The sequence below is a fragment of the Schistocerca serialis genome, chromosome 1 (assembly GCF_023864345.2).
Source record: "Schistocerca serialis cubense isolate TAMUIC-IGC-003099 chromosome 1, iqSchSeri2.2, whole genome shotgun sequence".
Classification (NCBI taxonomy): Eukaryota; Metazoa; Arthropoda; class Insecta; order Orthoptera; family Acrididae; genus Schistocerca; species Schistocerca serialis.
This window is the reverse complement of record NC_064638.1, coordinates 567,963,371-567,984,819: the sequence shown is the minus strand read 5'-3', so window position 1 is coordinate 567,984,819 and position 21,449 is coordinate 567,963,371. Positions and strand designations below refer to the sequence as shown.

The 21,449-nt window shown below is 42.2% G+C and overlaps 1 protein-coding gene across 1 annotated transcript in view; it reads right to left on the bottom strand.

The window, feature by feature from the left end:
• Positions 1 to 16,660, bottom strand: part of LOC126476119 (alpha-taxilin) — a 141,588-nt gene extending 124,928 nt beyond the window's left edge. Inside the window, exon 1 of the mRNA XM_050103520.1 lies at positions 16,509 to 16,660. The gene's annotated coding sequence lies outside the window, so the exon portion shown is untranslated. The remainder of the gene's footprint in view (positions 1 to 16,508) is intronic.
• Between the last annotated feature and the right edge of the window lie 4,789 nt (positions 16,661 to 21,449).

Sequence of the window (21,449 nt, the reverse complement as noted above, 5' to 3'; positions counted from 1 at the left end):
CCAACTTCAACTTGATGAGTAGTTACCAACAGCTCACAAATAACCGTGTTTTAAGTTATTAAACTATACTTTTTGGCTCCAGAATAATTAGTTCTTACTGAGGCAACATACTTCATAGGTGTGAAGCTGTGATCACGCTAATGGCTTGCAGAAGCCTATCGACTATCAGTCTAGGGGAAACTTAATATTTGTGGCGAACTAAAAGACATTTGAGGTGAATGAGGTTAGTCCTTCGCTCACAAGGTGACTGCGCCTAATCGTCATCACCGATTTTGTCCAAATTCATCGTATATCAAGATCTTGGCCAGAAACGAAGGAGACAGAAGTGAGAGATTCAGACTGCTAAGCGTTAAAAAAAAAAAAAGCATTTTTGGCGCAGGTCGGGCGAAGCATGAGCCATTTATACTTGTGAGGTCTCCAGACAGTGACTGGCCCACTCTACAGAAACTCTTTTTAAATTTTCAATTTTTACGTTAGTTACAATGCAAAAAAAAAAGATATATGTTCTGTGTGTTGTTTGTATTAATACTGCCATAAAAGGCATGAAAAGGAAAGGAAAAGGAAAAGGAAAACTGAGGACTGCAAACAAATTTCGTCGAAGGGACTGTAAGGCTTACATGATAACTCCGTATATAAAATTAGATACTTTCATTAATTTACAGTTGATGATTTACACGTACTGACTATCATTCATTGTAAAAACAGGGAAGCATCTCGCACACGTTATAAACGCCGCATTTTTCCAGTTAGATTGTTGTTTTGAGATTTAACAACTTTGTTTAAATTCATAGCAGGTTCTATATCATTGCACAGTTTGGCAGCAAATCACGCGTAAACGCATAATTTCACCAATACTGGCAAGGATTGTTGATTATGTACAGTGGCATGTATTTTGACGCAGTCTTTTCGGGATGTCATTTCTTTTTCTCTCTCGACGAGATAAGAACAGTATTGAAGCTTTTTCTCGATAAAGTCTTTAGCTGGCAATAAAAATAAACATCACAGCACCGCACTACCGGAGTGTATTTGAGGATCACTTCAGTACTGCACCATGGCAATACACGTTGAAAAATCTTGTCGCAGAATTGTGGATTTGTTTGTCCTCCACACGAGTCAATTAACAGAACAAATTAATTCTTCTGTGCAAACTGTTTCATCATATCAAATAAAATATACTGAGCATTATCTAGATTTATTTGCAGAATAATTAACGCAAAAATTGAAACTTAAAAAGTGTTTGAAAGTAGGGACTCGATCCATCGACCCCCTAGATTTCCGTTGTACCAGGTGTAGAAGTATGAAACTGGCATTTCCGTATCGGGAAAGTGTAGGGCCCGTGAGACCGCGTCTGCAGCGCCATCTGCTTCCTGTAACGGCTGTCGACGAATGTCTACACACAATTCCCCAAGTTCCATTCATCGGTATCTGTTTCAAACCCGCAAACAAGTCGACTTTTTTGCCTACGAACAACGATTTGCGGATAGCAGTGGTTTTCCGTTATCGTTTGAAGAATCGCATCGAATGCTTGTCGAAGCTTTCGGCGAACGTGCAAGTGGTGATTTTGACGTGAGAAATGACGAACGCGGGAAACCACCGAAAAAGTTCGAAGACAACAAACTGTAGGCTTTATTGGATGAAAGGTGATACTCAAACTCAACAGGAACCCGCGGAACAATCGAATGTGACGCTGAAAGCCGTTTCCCTTCGGTTGAAAGTTATGAGAAAGATGCAGAAAGTGGGGAAAAAGGGTTTCGCATGAAGTGAATGAAAGACAGCAAGGAACACGAAAGACTACTTGTTAAATGCTTTTCACCAGATACAAAAGAAAGTCGTTTCACCATCGAATAGTGACAGGTGATGAAAATTGGATATTTTTGAGAATCCCAAGCGTCGTAAACCATGTGTGAATTAGGCAAACCATCGACATCCACTGCAAGACCAAATCGCATTGGAAAGAAGACATTGCTCTGTGTTTGGTGGGATCAGAAGGGTGTCATATATTATGAGCTGCTAAAACTTGGTGTAAGCGTTAACTTTGTTCGCTACCAACAGCAAATGATCGATTTAAGTCTAACATTACGTGATATACGACCGGAATATGGAAAAAGGTAACACAAAGTCATATTGCTCCACGAAAAGGCCCATCACACAAAGCAAAACGGGTCAGGGAAACGACCGCGGCGTTCAACTGGGAAATACAGGGCATGCGGCTGTCGTCCGATTATCATCTGTTTACATCAGTGGGACACACACTCGCTGAACAACGCTTCAATTTGTATGGAAATGTAAGAAAATGGCACGCTGACTGGTTCGCTTTAAAATAAGAAGTGCTTTTTTTGCGTGGCATTCATAGCCTGCCGCAGAGGTGGGAGAAATGAATAAAATATTGTTTATCAGTTTCAAACAACAGACGTGTAATTATTGCAACCAAATTCAGGTTTCATGCTTCTACACCTGATATAGGCTTTCCGCTGCGTCAACTGCTACATAGAAACAACCTCGAACATAAATGGCTCGTCTCAGGCGACCTGCGCCGAGAATGTTTTAACATTTGGCCATGTGGAGCACCCACTTCTATCACTTTCATTTCTAGTCAAGCCCTTGGTATACTACAAATTTCACGAAATCGGCGATGAATGGGCGCGGTCCCCTTGTCAGAGGACCTAAAAGATCTTTTGCTATTTAGTGTGAATTTTTTCATATTTCTCACATCACTGAGATGCAGAAAGAAAATAATTTGCCAAGTTTCAGTACCAGCCGTTAAAAACACACTCAGTTACAAGAATCTACAGAAATTACAACAGAGGGAGTGATTTTTTTGCCCAGATATGTTATACTTTTTCTTCTTCAGTACTAGCTGTTCATTATTAAAAACACTGTGGGTCATAGGAATCCGTTGAAACTGCAACGGAAGGGGCGATTTACTTTCGCAATGCCTTGTTATTTTTTTTTCTCTTTCAGTGAAGTGTCAGTGGCCAATTTTGAATATACCCTACATTTCACTTGTCGCCACGTTAAAATATGCTTCTCTTTGCCGAAACCAAGCCGAATTTACACAATGTTACCTCACTAACATGATAAAGCTGTTGTAACTGCGACACAATCCTGAAGGCAAATCAAGCTAATAGCTTATAAAAAAAGCACATTCTTGGTTTAAAAATAAACAAGTAATTTCTTCACTTATGTTGTTGCAGTCACACTAATTCTCATTTCACCAGCTATCGACGATCCTTAAAAAACTGCATTATTCTGCTGAAAATGTCAGTAGGTACTTGTATATTGCAGCAGATAGTTTTAATTACTCGTACGTCGCCACAGATAATGAAGTTTTGCGTGTTAGCCATGTGGAAAAAGCCTCTCCCCTTCGCGTGCTGAAGTTTTCTAAAAACTCGTTTCGATATCTCGAACCGTTTAGGAATACAATGGATATTATGAATATTTCATTGTATTGTTAGTGAGCACGAGCGGTAGCGAATGCGCTATATACAGCCCATTTTATTCATAGTGGAGGAAAATATAATTTCCTCCAAAGTTTGAAGAAAAATCGAAAATGCTAGTTTCATTTCGTCCGCAGCACTGTAAGACTTAGCATATGCATCAAACCTAAACTCCTAGCAACTTCGAAGCAAACCATAAAAGATGGGTGAGTATCCTGGCTTAGACTCTGCTCTTCGGTTCTCATCCTGTTGGACTAAATAGAGGACGAATTCGTGCTATCGTCGCTGCTTGTTTCACAGTTCATCTTTAGGCTATCGATCAAAATACACTGCCTTATTTTTTATGTTTGCAGTTGACTGGTGAAAACATTCATTTTAAAGCCTGGGTCTAAAGCGGTAGCCACCAAATAGTTTTTGCTTGTTATGATATCTTCAGATCGTTCTTGCAACCCTTGTTGTAAGACAAGCCTCATCTGGTTTAATTTGGTTGTTAGCTCTAACGCGCTCGTTTTATCGCAACATCGTATTATTGCAACAACATACGGAATAATTTCACAAATGCAAGTGTATGTGGAACTTGTAATTTTTGTCACTTCCTCAAATGGTTGTAATAATTTCAGAAGCTCCTGCTGCGCAGCAGTGAGATTGGCAATATCACAGTCCGTGAGATAGATTGAAAGGGCCAGTTTTTGTTCCATTAGCCTTGCAAGCACATAGAAACGACTTACTGAGATCAAATCACAAATAAAGACATGAATTTTTGCCAGGTGGACGTCCCATAAACTTGAAATTCCCTGTCAACTAATCGCTATGTTTTTAGCTGTGTGTTGTCCGTAAAAATGCGCCACACTCAATGCTACATATTTGACACTGAATTCGCAACCAATAAAATACGTAGTAAAACTATAAAACCTTTTAATTATGCAAGCAGGCCTACATGTCGCACGTCACTGAAATATAGTCGGTCTCTAAAAGTAATCTTTTAATTGTCTCAACCACCTTATAAGATATTTCTGGAACTATTTTGTCTGAAAAGTACGGGCGGCAAAGTGCTATTAATCAGCCCGTTTTACTATATTTACTGCCTCATTGTCAAGTGCTATTATTTCATCCATTAACACCATGCCGTATGGCGACCCCACAATGGTGCTGTGCGCGAAATAGCGCTCAACGGCCGGCGACACGACGGTGGTGTCGTGAGCATAGTATCGCGCATTGGCCGGCGACAGCAGTTTAGTATCTTTTGCATTCTGTTGGTGTTTTGTTTAGGTAACAATAAGCTACACACGTCAAAAGTTTTTTGTTTTTACAAGTACTTGTGCCCTTTCATTATGGCGGACGAAAGAGACAATAGGATTATTTACGATGAACGCGCGGACGTCTTGTCTGACGTTCCGGACGACTTGGCCGATTGGGAAGAAGACACTGGATATCAAAAAAATTAAAATGAATCAGAATCGTAGGAAGACAGTGAAATACGTCCAAGAAGAATTCGGCGAACGCTACGGTTGCCAACGAATTCGGATGAATCAGACGAAGAAGACAATGCACAGCGGTCAGACTTTGATTTGCCGAGGACCAATAATAAATTTGAAGGATCCCTGGGTCCAAACATATTTCCCAAAGATACACAGACCGTCTAGGATACCGTAAAATTGTATATTGGGAACGATCTATTTGAATATATTAGCAACGAAAGCAACAAGTACTACAGTCAAAATTGCAATAGAAGGAAACTGGATTAAAAAACCTCCAAATTTGTCGACGTTACGGGACCCGAACTTCGAAAATGGTTTGGGCTTGCTATCCTTATGGGACTTGTCAAAAAAGCAAGGATCGATGATTATTGGTCAACGAATCCGTTGATAGACACACCGATATTTCGCAAAACGATGTCCCGCAACCGATTCAGACAATTATCATTTTTACATTTTTTTTACATTTTTCCGACAGCAACAATAAACCGGATAATGCCAACCGGTTTGTCAAAGTGCAATTCGTAATTGATTATTTTTCCAAAAAGTTTAAAGAAACGTTTAATATAAGTCAAAACATCTCAATTGATGATGAAATGACACCGTGGCGTGGACGGTTAAATTTTAAAGTTTACAATCCGTCGAAAATTATGAAATACGGCATACTCACTCGGATGCTGTGTGATCCGAGTACGGGATACATTTCCTCATTCAAGATATATTCTGGCGCTGGACAGCCGTTAGCAATAAAAAGTGATGTAACTACTGACACCTTTTGATGGAAAGTGGCATCACCTCTGCATGGATAATTATTATAACAGTGTAGAACTTGCAGAGAAGTTACTTGAAAAGAAAATTCGAGTTTGTGGAACGATACGGCAAAATAGAGGATTTCCGGAAAATCAAAGAGCGGAAAAGTCAATGTGTTTGAAACTTGTCATCAACGGAAAGATGACAAGCGGCCGGCAACAAGCCAAGTTATCCGAATTAGCGCTGCCGGTGCCAAGCGAATAAATTTGTACGAGACGTGGGGACGGCAAAGTGTCTTTAAGAGATGGCATTTTTTTGCCTCGGTATGGTTAATATCCCATGGTTTCTGTATTTCAGGACATTCTTCAAGACTCAGTTGCGTTTTTTGATGTCGATGGTTTACTTACATCTGTATCGTGACGCGTAATTTCTTACCGCTTAGGAGCGTAGGTTGCAACTTTACGATGTTCGTCGCTGTGTTTATTTTTCAAATGATTTATCACTCCTGATGAAGTCGCCTTATTTGCAACGCCACCACGAGAAATTTTTATTTCGCGCAATTTACAAATAACACTTTTCGGATTATTTCCATCGTTCTCGAAGTATGTCCATATAGGCTTTTTCTTTTAGAAGCTACGATCAATTATTATTAGTTAGACCTTACACAATTCTGAACAAATCAAAACGTAGGTACTGCCCACGTATAAACGATGTGTATCAGACTAAACATGTCAACAAAACACGCAGCACGGTAACAACTGAGTGCGCGGGACGAGGCAGCGTGGGAGGGCGTTAATTACACTTAAACGAACTAGAGAGAAACAACTGCGTCGATACGAGTTTTCCCGCAATGCGCCGGCTACAAAGCTCGCAATATATTCAGTGTAGGGCGTGTGGCCGAATATGCTATTTGTTGCAAGTCTGATTTCAGGTGTCGTCTACATACAATTTACGAATATATGGAGCCCTATCCGCAGTAAATCTGAATGTTTGCTGCAACATGGCACGCTTCTTCAAGAACGCGGTCTTCCAATGTCTAATCCCTTCAACAAATTTCAGAATAGAGGTACGCGCTTCTAGAGTTCCACGATCTACACTCCAGCTGTCCACCAAAATATCAGCAGAATCAAGCATGATATTCGGGTCTGTGATCGTCTCCAGACTTCTCGATAAAGAGGACTGATAACTCGGCGAAATTTTAAAATTACCGCCGAAACAGTACTATACCTGATATACAGCAGAAATTAAAAAATAATTCCCTTCGAATGAAAACGAGCAACGCTAAAGATAAATAATATTCAAAACATGCACCAAGTAGTGACGTTTATACAGGCTTCTCCATTACCCGCCTTGACCAAAGTCTCTTTGCGCATGTTAACATGCTTTTGCATGAATTTCACTTTCTTGTTAGACACAAACATGAAACAAGTTATGCGATGAAAGCAACCAACACCACAAACAAATAAGGTGTACACGTTAAGAACTCACCATAGCTTCGTGGAGTGTCAGCTATTGCATATCGCTCATACTACGGCCCAACAAGTCTGCTCCATCACCTACGACGGACACAAAATCATGTGCTGGCGTAAACATAAACAAGGCAAAGACACCTACAATATACAAAGATGATGCAAAACAACAGCTGTGACCAAGTGCAAAGACATTCACCGTGTCAAACTATACGATATCGTGATGTCATTTACATCACAGTCTAACTTTACATGTAATATTACGAAACGTGTCGCTAACTCGTTGGTGGAGAACTTGATGGCAGCTTTGTTCTTTTGATGTAAACGGTGATGACAGTAAATAGTTCTACAGTACAATGTGAGGACTGTACTTTTCGGGAGCGGATTGCAGCACTTTTTTGAGCTTGCCGATGAGTGTGTTCGGTGTTTTCGAATACCTATACAAGTTTGCATTTACACCAGTAATGTAAACATGCTACAGTAAGTAAACAGCTATAAAGTTTTATGTAAAACATTGCGAATAATACGAATTTTAATACTGTTCATTACCTTTTCCTACTAAATGATGAGATCAGACGTATGTGCTGTTAATTAAAATACACGTAATTATTTACTTAGATAATTAATAGCGTTAAACTCCGATAAAGATCATATTTCTAAACTTTGGGTTTCTTTGCTTACTGCATCTTTTTTAAATTTTTTAGCTTAGTGTGACCGGCTTGTACTTTAAACACACGTAATTCAGAATTGGTATTATTCATAAATTCTTAGAAATGGTTCTACCATAGAAAATTACTTAGCATATAAGGCTTCTTTTATTTTATCATCTCTAGATTTTTTCCGCACTGAAAAATGTTGAAGTTTAATTTCAGCTCGCATTGCTATGCTAGAAAAGATATAAATCCACGAGTTCTATATTTTTTACAGGTATTGCGTTGTCTTTTGTGGTTATTGAATAGCTGACACACGTATGGTTTAATGTGATATTAATATACGGGGGAAGATGTGTCAGACCTCGATTTGAAAGGAACTCTCAAATAAGAGTAGCTCGAGCCTTTTTGTAATTTACTTTTACCAATGTTCCGAGACCATCATGTACAACACGGATTCATTACAATTAGTCCCACTCAGTCGCAGAATCTTGAAGATGTGGGTCAAGGTTTGTAGTGTAACTGGTACGGGGAAGTGTGATAGCAGTTTGCGGGCAAAATGTACAGCTACAAAAATAAGTGAGTGCTGAACTGAACCAAAGAAAAGCCGAGGGCCGCATGGGGTGCCCAGGAAACTACAACGGCTGGTCAAAGCAGGGTCGCTGACAAATAATTGTTACGAAAAAAATTCGATATGCTAGGCTGTATCCGAGCTAATTAGCACTGGAGTTAGTTAATCAGGCACACTGGACTCGCATTCGGGAGGACGACGGTTCAATCCCGTCTCCAGCCGTCCTGATTTAGGTTTTCCGTGATTTCCCTAAATCGTTTCAGGCAAACGCCGGGATGGTTCATTTGAAAGGGCACGGCCGACTTCCTTCCTAATCCTTCCCTAACCCGAGCTTGCGGCCCGTCTCTAATGACCTCGTTGTCGACGGGACGTTAAACACTAACCACCATCACCACCAGTTAATCAGGCCACAGTGCGCGCGAGTTCAAGCGGCTCGCCAGATACAATTACTGTCAGTTTTTCTCATAGCGTACACGATAGCTCACGAAATTGCTCAGCCTTTGGTTGGGATTTGAACGTTATACCGTCCCATGTCCAATTTTTGTTGGGTCTTAGGAAACCAAACGAAGTACACGCTTGGCAACACGGTTCCTGGCAGGTCGCTCGAATTATCGAATTCTTTTCTTAATTATTTCTCAGCACAATCTACCCTGCAATACTCTTACAGGCTTTTCAGACTGTTTCAAACCATACTGTGTACTGAATATCACTACCCAACAGTAAAAATGTAAGTGGGGTGAAATAAATATTTGTTAATTATATCGACCACACAATTAAAGAGAACAACAATTAAAAACTCGAATTATCTCTCGTTTCCAAGTTAAACGGGCGTGCATTTCATTATATTTTAATAGCAGTCATTATCAATCACTTCCCATTTAGACTTCGAAATCCCACTGATCGTAGACAGGTTTCAGGCAACAATAGCTGTGTGTATTTTGTCGCCATTTTTAGCCCGGGCTCGTATCAGCAAGGGGGAGGGGGGGGGGGGGAGCAAGTGAGAAGCGGAGCATGTTTCTTTTAAGCGTACTTTCAAACAACGTGAATGATTGTTACTTTTGTAACCATTAACACTTGGTATTTTTAAGAAGAAAAAATCTTCCTTGACATGCCCTAACATACCCTCGGCCATCCGACCAGTTCTTCACGGAGTCGGGTTGCCTGTTCTTGTTCCACCTGACTGCAATAGGGAGGAGAGCGGTAGTGAAACTAATGTTTGTACCATCATGTTCAAAGCACAGTTCCGCGAAAGATTCTGATTTTGGTTGTAACGATGAGTGTACAAAGATTCACGAAATAACAGTGTGAATGTAATGACTTAGTGAGAGATCTTGAATTAATGACTTAGTGAGAGATCTTGAATTAATGACTTAGTGAGAGATCTTGAATTAATGACTTAGTGAGAGATCTTGAATTAATGACTTAGTGAGAGATCTTGAATTGCTGGAAGGTAAAGCAGAACTGTTGGCGTCAAGACTACAACAGCGGAATTGATAAGGCGGTAAATGGAGGGGGGCGCTAGTTTCACTAAAAAAAAAAACTCTTCACTTTGTCACCTCATTGTTGAAAAGATCGACAAAAGTTAAACAGTGAACCTGAATGAGGACACTTGCCAAGACTTTGCCGAGGCGTATTTTCGAATCGCAATTTCACTTCTTGTGTTAGATGAAACGTGCCAACCGTGGTCTGTGTGAGGAAGTTTTGCCCTGATGTCTCGTTAATCCGAGTTGGGTTGTTTTGGGGAGGAGACCAAACAGCGAGGTCGTCGGTCTCATCGGATTAGGGAAGGAAGTCTGCCGTGCCCTTTCAAAGGAATCGTCGCGGCATTTTCCCGAAGCGATTTTGGGAAATCACGGAAAACCTAAATCAGAATGGCCGGACGTGGGACCGCTAATCCGAACGGCTGTCAACGGCTGAACACGGCGGCGCCAACAGATGGCATCCAGCACACTCGCACGGCAATCGCAAAGGATTAGCACTGTCTCAAGAGTTAGCGGACATTAGAGCGAGCACTGCGGAAGAGGTCACGCCGTCTGAATTCACGACTCGACGGCGACATGCGCACAGGCCGCGTGCGAGGGTTTACTTGAAGCGGGACGGTCGATACCACAGCCTACCACTGACGGATCAAGAGAGACCCAAGAGGTCTTTTTCCCCGTCGATTCTCACTGCAAGTTGGACTAGAGAGACGCCCACATACATAGTTCCGTATGAGATCTGCAGGCAATGCTTGACGTATTGTAGGCGTAATTGTTTTTCACTGTTCTCGCATTCGGCGAGAGCTGGTTTTAGCGTGTGCTAATGCAGGTTTTTCTGCATTTCTGACGCATTCCAGAGAACCAACAAAGGAGTGACCATATGTGCTGCCCTTCTTTCTGTGCGTTCGACATATCCAGTTATACTATTTGAAACAAGTCCCGCACACTTGTGCAACATTTTAGCGTCGGTCGCGCACGAGTTTTATGAGCAATCTCCTTTGTAGAGTGGTAGCATTTTCCCAGTATCCTAACAACGAACCGGTAACTGCCACCTGCTTTACCAGCGACAGACTTTATGTGATCGTTCCAATTCATATCCCTACAAATTGCTTCACCAAGGTATTTGCATGCGATGACGTATTCCATTGACGGTGTAGTCACAGGATAATACATTTTTTCGTTTTCGTTGTGCACAGTTTTACATTTCTGAACATTTAGAGCAAGTTTACAATTTTTACATCATTTTTAAATGTTATCAATACGTGACAACATTTGTACAGCTTTTTTTCAGATAGTGCTTTTTTATAGATGACTGCAAAATATTCAAAATGTCTGAAGTAATTGTTAATATTTTTGTCATGCCATTATTATCCAACATAAAAATAATTGAAAAGCTTTCTAAAGCCAAGATAGCATAAATATTTCTCTATTTACAATAACTGGTTTCGACGAACTTTGCTGTCATCTTCAGGTCTTCATAATTTTTTGTTATAAAACGTGTTCATTTTGAGTTGGAACATCACGCGAAGTTGTCATGTTAGTGAATGAAATGTAGCATATTATATAAAGATTTGTCAAAAATAAAACATTTACAATCAAAACGTACCTTGCGCCCATGGCCATGTCGAGTTTGACATGCTTTAATCATTCTTTTTGAATGATCAGATCGTCTTCAGCTAACGTAAACAGATGTGCTACTGAGCATTTTATTGTGTACTGCGAATTTTTCTTATGTCGTAACAATCACCTGTGAGCGCTGCATATATGGACATGGCCATGTGCTGAAGGTGCTTTGTGATTGTAAACGTTGAAGAACGACTGCATAATGTGCTACATTTTATCCACTAGCATGACAACTTCGCGTGAGGTTCCAACCCAAAAGAACTCGTTGAATAATTTTGAAGGCCTGAAAATACAGCAATGTCTGTCGAAACGGGTTGACGTAAATAAAGAAATGTTTACGGGGTCCTGGTTTTATAAAGTTTTAACCACGTAAAACAGATCATTCCCTCTGATTTCTCAACAAGAGAAAGTCTTAAATATAAGAGCGCAACAGACTTTTCTGAGGCACGCCGGAAGTTGTTCCTATTTGGCTGTTGATGATTCCGGCCGGGGTGCCAGGCGGTTCTAGGCGCTACAGTCTGGAACGGCGCGACCGCTACGGTCGCAGGTTCGAATCCTGCCTTGGGCATGGATGTATGTGATGTCCTTAGGTTAGTTAGGTTTAAGTAATTCTAAGTTCTAGGGGACTGATGACCTCAGAAGTTAAGTCCCATAGTGCTCAGACCCATTTGAACCATTTTTGTTGATGATTCTCCATCCAACATAACATGCCGCGTCATCCCTAAGAAAGCACCAATCACGTCACATATTTTGTTTGAAGCCTCATATCACCTTATTTTCGTTAGTAATCAATGGGCCGCGCGGGATTAGCCGAGCAGTCTTAGGCGCTGCAGTCATGGACTGTGCTGCTTGTCCCGGCGGAGGTTCGAGTCCTCCCTCGGGCATGGGTGTGTGCGTTTGTCCTTAGGATAATTTAGGTTAAGTAGTGTGTAAGCTTAGGGACTGATGACCTTAGCTGTTAAGTCCCATAAGATTTCACAAACACAATAACCAATGGTGTACTGCTGAGTCGTATGCTTTTCTTCGGAAAGCTGTTTGCTTTCATCCGTGGCTTTAAGGATGTCTTGTTAGAACACCGCGGGTTGGGTTTCTAAGTATCGATGACTCCGGAATTCATGCTGGTTGGCGTGGAGGCGAAGATTCTAGTCGAGGTACCTCATTAAGTGTGAGGCTCAGATTTTCTAAGCTTCTACAAAAGATCATGTCAAGACCATTGGCGATCACTTCTGTTATCCTTCTTGTAGATGGGTGTGAATTGTGCATGTTGCATACTACTGGGCACAGATTTTTGTCCGAGGAATGTACGGTATTTATGATAAACTAAGTTATTGCTTAAGTTACGGTAGATTCCGTGATTATGTCTTTAAAATAAACACGGCGGTTTACGTTCCCTACTCTTGACCTGGGTGCGCGTGTATCCCATTTCTAATGACGCCATCATCTATGAATCGTTAATCCCTAGTCTGTAATTTTCTTTTGGAGGGGAAGGAGACGGCAGCGGCGTTAAATCCCCGAAATCAGCTTGCTGTTGAGCCTGGGTATAGTCTGACCTACTTTTTCGTCTCTGCTTCAAATAAACGAACACGCTTCATAAACAGCAGTAAAGGGGTTGCGTCATTTGTAAACCAACTGGGAGTTACGGAAGAGAAAGTTTAGTTTAATATGATCACATCACGCCTGCAGTACCGAAACAGCTTTCAGGAGGGAGAGAAAGGTGACGCTTTTGCTACTACACCATAGTCGCAGCTTGTGACGCGAAATTACTCTGAAAGTAAAGAATCCAATAGCGTACATTAAAAAGTATACAGAGCTTTAAAAAATACCTTACGCCAGAACGAATGAATAAAGCAGACAGCACAAGAAATGGATTATAGAACTCTGAAACATGGCTGATAAAGAAATGGAGAAGAAGAGACTAACCTAAAGAGCTTAGAGCGGGAAAAGATGAGAGAAACAGAATAACTTCTGAATTATAACACATGTGCATCACTGTCATAACAAAAGGAAAAGGAAACTGTCGAAAGATGAGACAGAATAGAAATTAAAAGCAAGTTTCTTGTGGTGGCCATTTTCGCAGCAGCTGTATACAAAACGCAACAGTTTCCAAGAAAAAAAAGCCTTTAGCGTGCTGAACATTAATTTTTTAATTTATTCATGCATCCGACGCTTTTCTTTTTTACAAGGCATCTTCACTGGGTGTCAGATGAGCGTCTAATTCATGATTTGTAAATCAAGCAGCTTTATCTCACGTGACCAATTCGTTGAAAGCTTACAGTTTTTCTTGTGGTCACTCTCTTTTTCGAAATATAGCACTGCTGTGTCTGGACAACGAAAATAGCAGTTGCAGTGATATGTTTCGGAAACAGAGTGACTACAAGAAAAACTGCAAGCTTTAAACGAATTGGTAACGTGAGAGAAAGCTGCTTGATTTTCAAATCATAGATTAGACGCCCATCTGGCAGTCACTGAAGATACCTTGTATATATGGTTCAAATGGCTCTGAGCACTATGGGATTTAACATCTGAGGTCATCAGTCCCCTAGAACTTAGAACTACTTAAACCTAACCAACCTAAGGACATCACACACATCCAAGCCCGAGGCAGGATTCCATCCTGCGACCGTAGCGGTCGCGCGGTTCAAGACTGTAGCGCCTAGAACCGCTCGACCAACCCGACCGGCCCTTATATATAACGCGTGTTTTTCTTATAACGTGCTGCAATTCAATAACTAAAGATTTCAGAAAAATACAGTGTGAAAGATAATCGTTCACATGGGGATGGAACACAGGGGCGATTTGCACAATAAAGTATCGGTATCTATGGCCTCAGAGTACGGTCTTTGTCTTGGATTCGAGATGTGTTGTTATTTTGTACTGCTGTATATCGCTTTAAAGTATGTATACAGGATGACCCAAAAGTCTGTCAACATTTATAAATGCAGTACTTCACGGAATAATGTAGATGGAGAAGTAAAAATTGATTCACGTGCTTGAAATGAGATGCAGGTTTATTGAAAAGCACACACAGAAGGACCAACAGATGACGTTTCATATGATACAAAAGCAATATCCAGGATAACAATCGATCTTTTGCAAAGATGATGATCTTTATAACAGATGTTCGACATATCAGCAGGCATTTATCAACAATACCTATAGTCGAGTGACAATGTTGTAAACAGCACTGTAGAGCATATCAGTTGGTATGATGAGAAATTGCCGCTGGTTGTTTCCTTTTAGCATCTCTAATGAAATCGGGCGATCGCGGTTGAACTGCAATTTCAGGTAACCCCACAAGCAATGATCAAACAAATTGAGGTCCGGGGGCTTGGAAGACCAAGCATGACGGATGTGGTGGCCCAGCATGCGACCCTCACCAAGAGATGTACGCAAGAGACCTTTCACACGTGTAGCAATATGGGGCGGAAAGGCGAGGGATGGTCTGACTCCCTCTCTCACTACAGCCGGCGCCATCTGTTGGCCACGTTTTGCACTCGTTTTTGGTTTCAATAAAATCCCATATCATTTCAGTGCATATGTGTCAATTTTTACATCACTACCTACATTATTCCGCGTATTAATGCACGTTCAAGCGTTTTGGGTCACCCCGTATAATACGGTAGCCCTGGAGAACGAAAATCTCTTCCATGAAAATCAACACTAGATTCCGCAAAAAGAAATCCAGAAAAACTGACAAGGAGGTGGCCCCAGTGTTGGGGATGGACTTTTTGAAATCATCAATGCAGTGGTGTAGGGTAAAGTCACAGGTATCACACCCTGCAGCCGTTCACCATGGTGGGCCCTCGTTTGCGTGTAATTTACGACAAAAATTTCGAAATTTCGCGCGATACTTTATAGCTTTAAAAATGGTCATTTAACAGACTGGTTGTGCAGTGTAAATGTTAAGGTAGGAGCCTCACTTTCAAGAAGTTATGGGTTCGAATCTTGTTAGGTGCTTTGAAATTTGGTAATCGTCATTCAAAAATTTGAAACATAAATTTTTATGGCACCATGGACAAAGTAAAGCAGAGGAAGATTTAAATGAAAGAAGAGATTATAAATAAACGAAATTAAGCAAAGTGACGAGAGGAAATAATAAACGCAATAAATAACATGGATAAAAATACAGGACGATAAACCGATAGATGGTCGCAGTGGCCGAGCGTTTCTAGCCGCTTCAGTCTGGAACCGCGCGACCGCTACTGTCGCAGGTTTGAATCCTGCCTCGGGCATTGATGTGTGTGATGTTCTTAGGTTAGTTAGGTTTAAGTAGTTCTAAGTTCTAGGGGACTGATGACCTCAGATGTTAAGTCCCATAGAGCTCAGAGCCATTTGAACCATTTGATAAACCGGAAGATATTAAACCGAAGGTAACATATAAAAATAATGAAAATTACACGAACAGATTCCAAATGGAAAACGAATAACTAGAATAAAAAACTAGAGTAACTGAAAAAAGTTAATACGGTGATTAAAATGGGAGAAAAGGATAAAAGTAAAACACACACTTCTTCCAATTAAGTGAGTAAAAATGACCAAAGTAATTTCAACAAAGATTTAAAAATAAAAAATTCAAAGCAGCACCTGACAAGAATCGAACCCACCGTGTTTTGCACTTGAGGCCTTTACCTTAACCGTTATGCTACAGAGCCAGTCTATTGATAAACAATGCTTTTTTAAATCTGTAGAGCATCACTCAAAATTCCGAATTTTCTTTTTAAATTACGCTGTGTCCTGACATTCGATACAGTTCCGCCGTATAAGAGTTTATCCGGTGTTCATAAGCTAGAACAGTGTGCAAAGAAAAGTTATGAGCTTTTAAACAGCTTGAAAAAAATTACTTGGTAATTACATAAGTAATACGTGAAATAAAAAGTAGATAATTAGAGTGAATGACAGTATCGTTCGCGGAAATAAATTACAGCGATAAGACAGCTTTGGTGCTAGTAGCTACAGGGGCCGCTAGATCGCGGGGCGGTAGGCAGCTGCAGCCTGCCATGATTCCGCGACCTGTGACTTGGGCTGTTGGAGACACAGCAGTGCTCTGGTACTTACAGCGGCAGAGGAGTGCTGCGGCAGGTGTGTGGCCCCTCGTGGCAAGCACTGGCCTGGGAGCCGATCCGCTCGCCTCACTGTCCGGCCAGCTCGCCTATTTGCGGAGGCGCGGCCTGCTATGTATAGCGCGCCACACACTGGTGCTGCTGCTGCCGCTGCCGCCAGTAAACTTCCGCTAGCGTAGCGCCACTGCACTACGAATGCGTCACACGCGCACGCCGCACCACTCGACATGCATTCAAGCACCTGCTGAAGGTGCGTTTGCAACTGCGCTACTTTCCGGGCGCACTAGGTGCGTGCAGTATGTTGAGTCAAAGGGGCGCGTGCGATGGTGCGAAGTCACACTAGCATCTGATTTGTGCGCACGGGCCACTGTGTAGAGGCATAAAAGTCTTCCCAAGGTGGGCGGGTAAATGCGCATTCACATGTTTTCGCCTTGGACCTCATCGCCTCTGTTAGTTTTACACACAAGAAGGGGCACGCTCCGAGGTACAAGCCTCATTCTGGACTTGAGTGACTCCATTCACACTTGGAGGATCAAGCTGCCGCTGCAGGTTAGAAATGCCTATGTGCCTGGCCACTGGCCAGTGAGTTTGTATTAGGGTTAGGACAGCGAAAGATATAGGCTACATTGATATACGATATTATAGAATATCGCCGTAGTAAGTATCGACATAGAAGCACCAAAGAAAGTCTTGTAGGCATGCGTATTCAAATGCAGACATATATAAACAGGCAGAATACGGCACTGCGGTCGGCAAAGACTATAGAGTACAACGAGTTCAAATGGCTCTGAGCACTATGGAACTTAACTTCTGAGGTCATCAGTCCCCTAGAACTAAGAGCTACTTAAACCTAACTAACCTAAGGACATCACATACACCCATGCCCGAGGCAGGATTCGAACCTGCGACCGTAGCGGTCGCGTGGTTCTAGACTGTAGCGCCTGGAACCGCTCGGCCACAACGGCCGGCAGACGAGTGTCTGATCGGTTACTGCTGCTACAATGGCAGGTTATCAAGATTTATGTGAGTTTGAAGTGGTGCTATAGTCGGCGCACCAGCGATGGGATTTCCGAGATAACGATGAAGTGGGGATTTTCCCGTACGAACATTTCACGAGTGTGCGGCGAATATCAGGAATCCGGTGAAACATCAAATCTTCCACATCGCTGCGGCCGGAAAAAGATCCTCCAAGAATGGTATCAACGACGACTGAAGAGCATCGTTCAACGCGACAGAAGTGCAATACTTCCTCAAATTGCTGCAGATTTCAGTGCTTGGCCTTCCACAAGTGTCAGCGTGCAAACTATTCAACGACACCCCATCCATATGGGCTTTCGAAGCCGAAGACCCACTCGTGTACCCTTGATGACTGCACGACACAAAGGTTTACGTCTCTCTTGTAACCGTCAACACCGACACTGGACTGTTGATGACTGGAAATATGTCGCCTGTTCGTACGGGTCTCGTTTCATATTGTATCGAGCGGGTGGACGTGTACGGGTATGGAGACGACCTCATGAATCCGTCGACCCTGCGTGTCAGCAGGGGACTGTTCAAGCTGGTGGAGGCTCTGTAATTCTGGGGGGCGCGTGGAGTTGGAGTGATTTGGGACCCCTGATACGTCTAGATACGACTCTCACAGGTGATATGTACGTAAGCATCTTGTCTGACTACCTGCATCCTTTCATGTCTATTGTGCATTCCGACGGACTTGGGAAATTCCAGCACGACAGTGGGACACCAAAGCCGTCCAGAATTGCTTCAGACTGGCTCCAGGAACACTCCTCTGAGTCTGAACACTTCCGATGGCCACCAATGTCCCGAGACATGGAACATTATTGAGCATATCTGGGATGTCTTGCAACGTGCTGTTCAGAAGAGGTCTCCACCCCATCGTACTCATACTGATTTATGGCCAACCCTGCAGGATTCATGGCGTCGGTTCCGTCCAGCGTTACTTCACACATTAGTCGAGTCTATGCCACGTTGTGTTGCGGCATTTCTGCGTGCTCGCAGGGGCCCTGCACGATATTAGGTAGGTGTACCGGTTTCTTTGGCTCTCCAGTGTATTTTTTTTTTCCACTTCGAATCACCCATCTTTGGAGTACGTCAGATCAATCGCTTCTTAGATGCTTGTGCTCTCTTTTTCTCTCAATGTTTCTTCACTCTATTTGATCTCTTCTTTCTTTCCTCTTGATATCTGAATCGGTTTCCTGGTGTTGATCTTAACTTGGAACCTCTTAGTTTTGTCTTTGGTCACGGTCTTCGCCTTACCATTCTTTAACATGACTTCGGTAATCTGGAGTTCTCCAAAATACTTTTCCACTTCCTTAAACCAATTGGGTTTAGTCTATTTTTGTAAAAGAAGTCATAGATTTCTTTAGTTAATCTGTCGGGATTCATTCGGAGTATGTGTCCATAGAAACAATCCTCCATTTCCTCATTTCGGAGAGTCTCTCCGCCATTGCCAGTCCCAAGCCCGAGGCGCCATCTCACAAATGATGAGGAAGGAGGAGGTGGAGCAGTAACACCTCGTTAAAAAAACCTGGGTCCATCTGGCTCCGGATGGTAGCACCCTGTAAAGGCCCCTGCCTAGAGTTACCAGGTGAAACCTGGTCAACGGTCTCGAAGGTGGAAAAGGAATCTGATTCCCAACGGCGGAGAGAGCGGAAGCGCCTAGTGGAGTTAACAATGAAATAAAAATCAAATCAAAATCCAAAAGCGACTGTTCTCAAATTGAGCGGCCTTTGGTCAGCTTCTGCCTCCATGTAAGAGTCGGCTGTGAATAATCCTCCGGGGTGAACAACCTCGGTTGTAAAGAATGGCGGCTCTAGAAGTCACCCTCAGAACTCAAAGACTTATCAATCATGGAAAAGTGTGATGTGAAACTAATTACCCCAGGGTTCAACCGACCGCACATACGTGAGCAAGCACACATTCGGATTCTGGGGAGTCTGCAACGTCGCGCAAAGATGTATCGGAGCGTCGTGAAACCTCAGTGTAGTTTAATTATGACTGCATGCGTTTTTTCAACTGTGAGGAGCGGACTTTATGAATTAATAAAAGACTACTGAAAACCAAATTTAATTAAACTCTATTTTACATATAAATATGGAAATCTGAGGAAAAATAAATTTGTTTTACTACAGTATATGAGAAACAGACAGAGAAAACAACTCAGAAAGATAATGTAAACAAAGAAATTGTCAATCACGACACTTATTTTCTAAATAACTTGAAATAATTAATTTATTGGCATGTACTGCTGTTAGTCTATTAATCTCTGAGCAGAAATCACCTCACCAGCTTCTGATAACAGTAAAACTACTAGAACAGAAGTCCCTACAACAAAGAAATAATTTCTAGGTATCTGATACAGACTGGAACTAGATTCAGTAACTTCCCTCCAGATTGCGAATGAGTTACATCATAACAGCCGATGGAGTGGTATTCGTAAATATACCTATAATTCTGGTAAGTGTCTTCAATGTCTAGAGCTATTTTCTCTATTTTGTTTCTTCCACACTTCCAATATGCAATATGTCTGTTAGTCTGACTTTAGATTGCAAGGAGGTTACAAGTTTCAAGGTAAAAAAACTAAATGTACAGTTCCTATATTGTAAATATTTCACTATTAAAAAATGTGGAGCAGATTTCTCTGTTGTGAGTTTCAGGATGATAATAATATCCGATTGTATCGCCACAAAAAATCTATGTTACTGATATATAGGCTGGACAATGTCGATTAAAAATATCGCGTAGCTGATTCCGCTAATTCGATGTATCGCTGTCCGATATCCCAAACTAGTTTGTTTATGAGAGCCTGCCAGGCGTGCTGGCTGCGTGCGGCAACGAGGTTGCAGCAGAAACGTGTCCTCTAAAGGCAGGCTGACGACACCTAACTTTACTTACATTGAAGAGCAAAAGAAACTGGTACACCTGCCTCATATCGTGTAGGGCCCCCGCGAGCACGCAGAAGTGCCGCAACACGACGTGGCGTGGACTCGGCTAATGTGTGAAGTAGTGCTGGAGATACGTGACACCATGAATCCTACAGGGTTGTCCATAAATCCGTAAGAGTACAAGGGGGTGGAGATCATTTCCGAACAGCACGTTGCAAGGAATCCCAGATATGCTCAATAATGTTCATGTCTGGGGAGTTTGGTGGCAAGCGGAAGTTTGTAAACTCAGAAGAGTATTCCCAAGTCCGTCAGATTGCACAGTGGACATGAATGGATGCACTCGGTCAGACAGGATGCTTACGTACACGTCACCTGTCAGTCGTATCTAGACGTATCAAGGATCCCAGATCACTCCAACTGCACACGTCCCACACAATTACAGAGTCTCCACCAGCTTGAACAATCCGCTGCTGACATGCAGGCTTGATGAGATCATGAGGTTGTCTCTATTCCTGTACACGTCCATCCGCTCTATACAATTTGAAACGAGACTCGTACGAACAGGCAACATGTTTCCAGTCATCAACAGTTCGATATCGGTGTTGACAGTTACAGGCGAGACGTAAAGCTCTGTGTCGTGCAGTCAAGGGTACAAGAGTCGGCCTTCGGCTCCGAAATCCCATATGGATGGTGTTTCGTTGAATGGTTCGCACGCATTGAAATCTGCAGCAATCTGAGGAAGGGTTGCACTTCTGTCACGTTCAACAACTCTTCAGTCGTCGTTGATTCCATTCTTACAGTATCTTTTTCCGGCCGCAGCGATGTCGATTATTTGATATTTTACCGGATTCCTGATATTCGCGTACACTCGTGAAATGGTCGTGCCGTAGAATCCCCACATGATCGCTATCTTGGAAATGCTGTGTCCCACCGCTGGGGCGCCGACTATAACACCATGTTCAAACTCTTTTAAATCTTGATAACCTGCCATTGTAACAGCACTAACCGATCTAACAACTCCGCCAGACACTCGC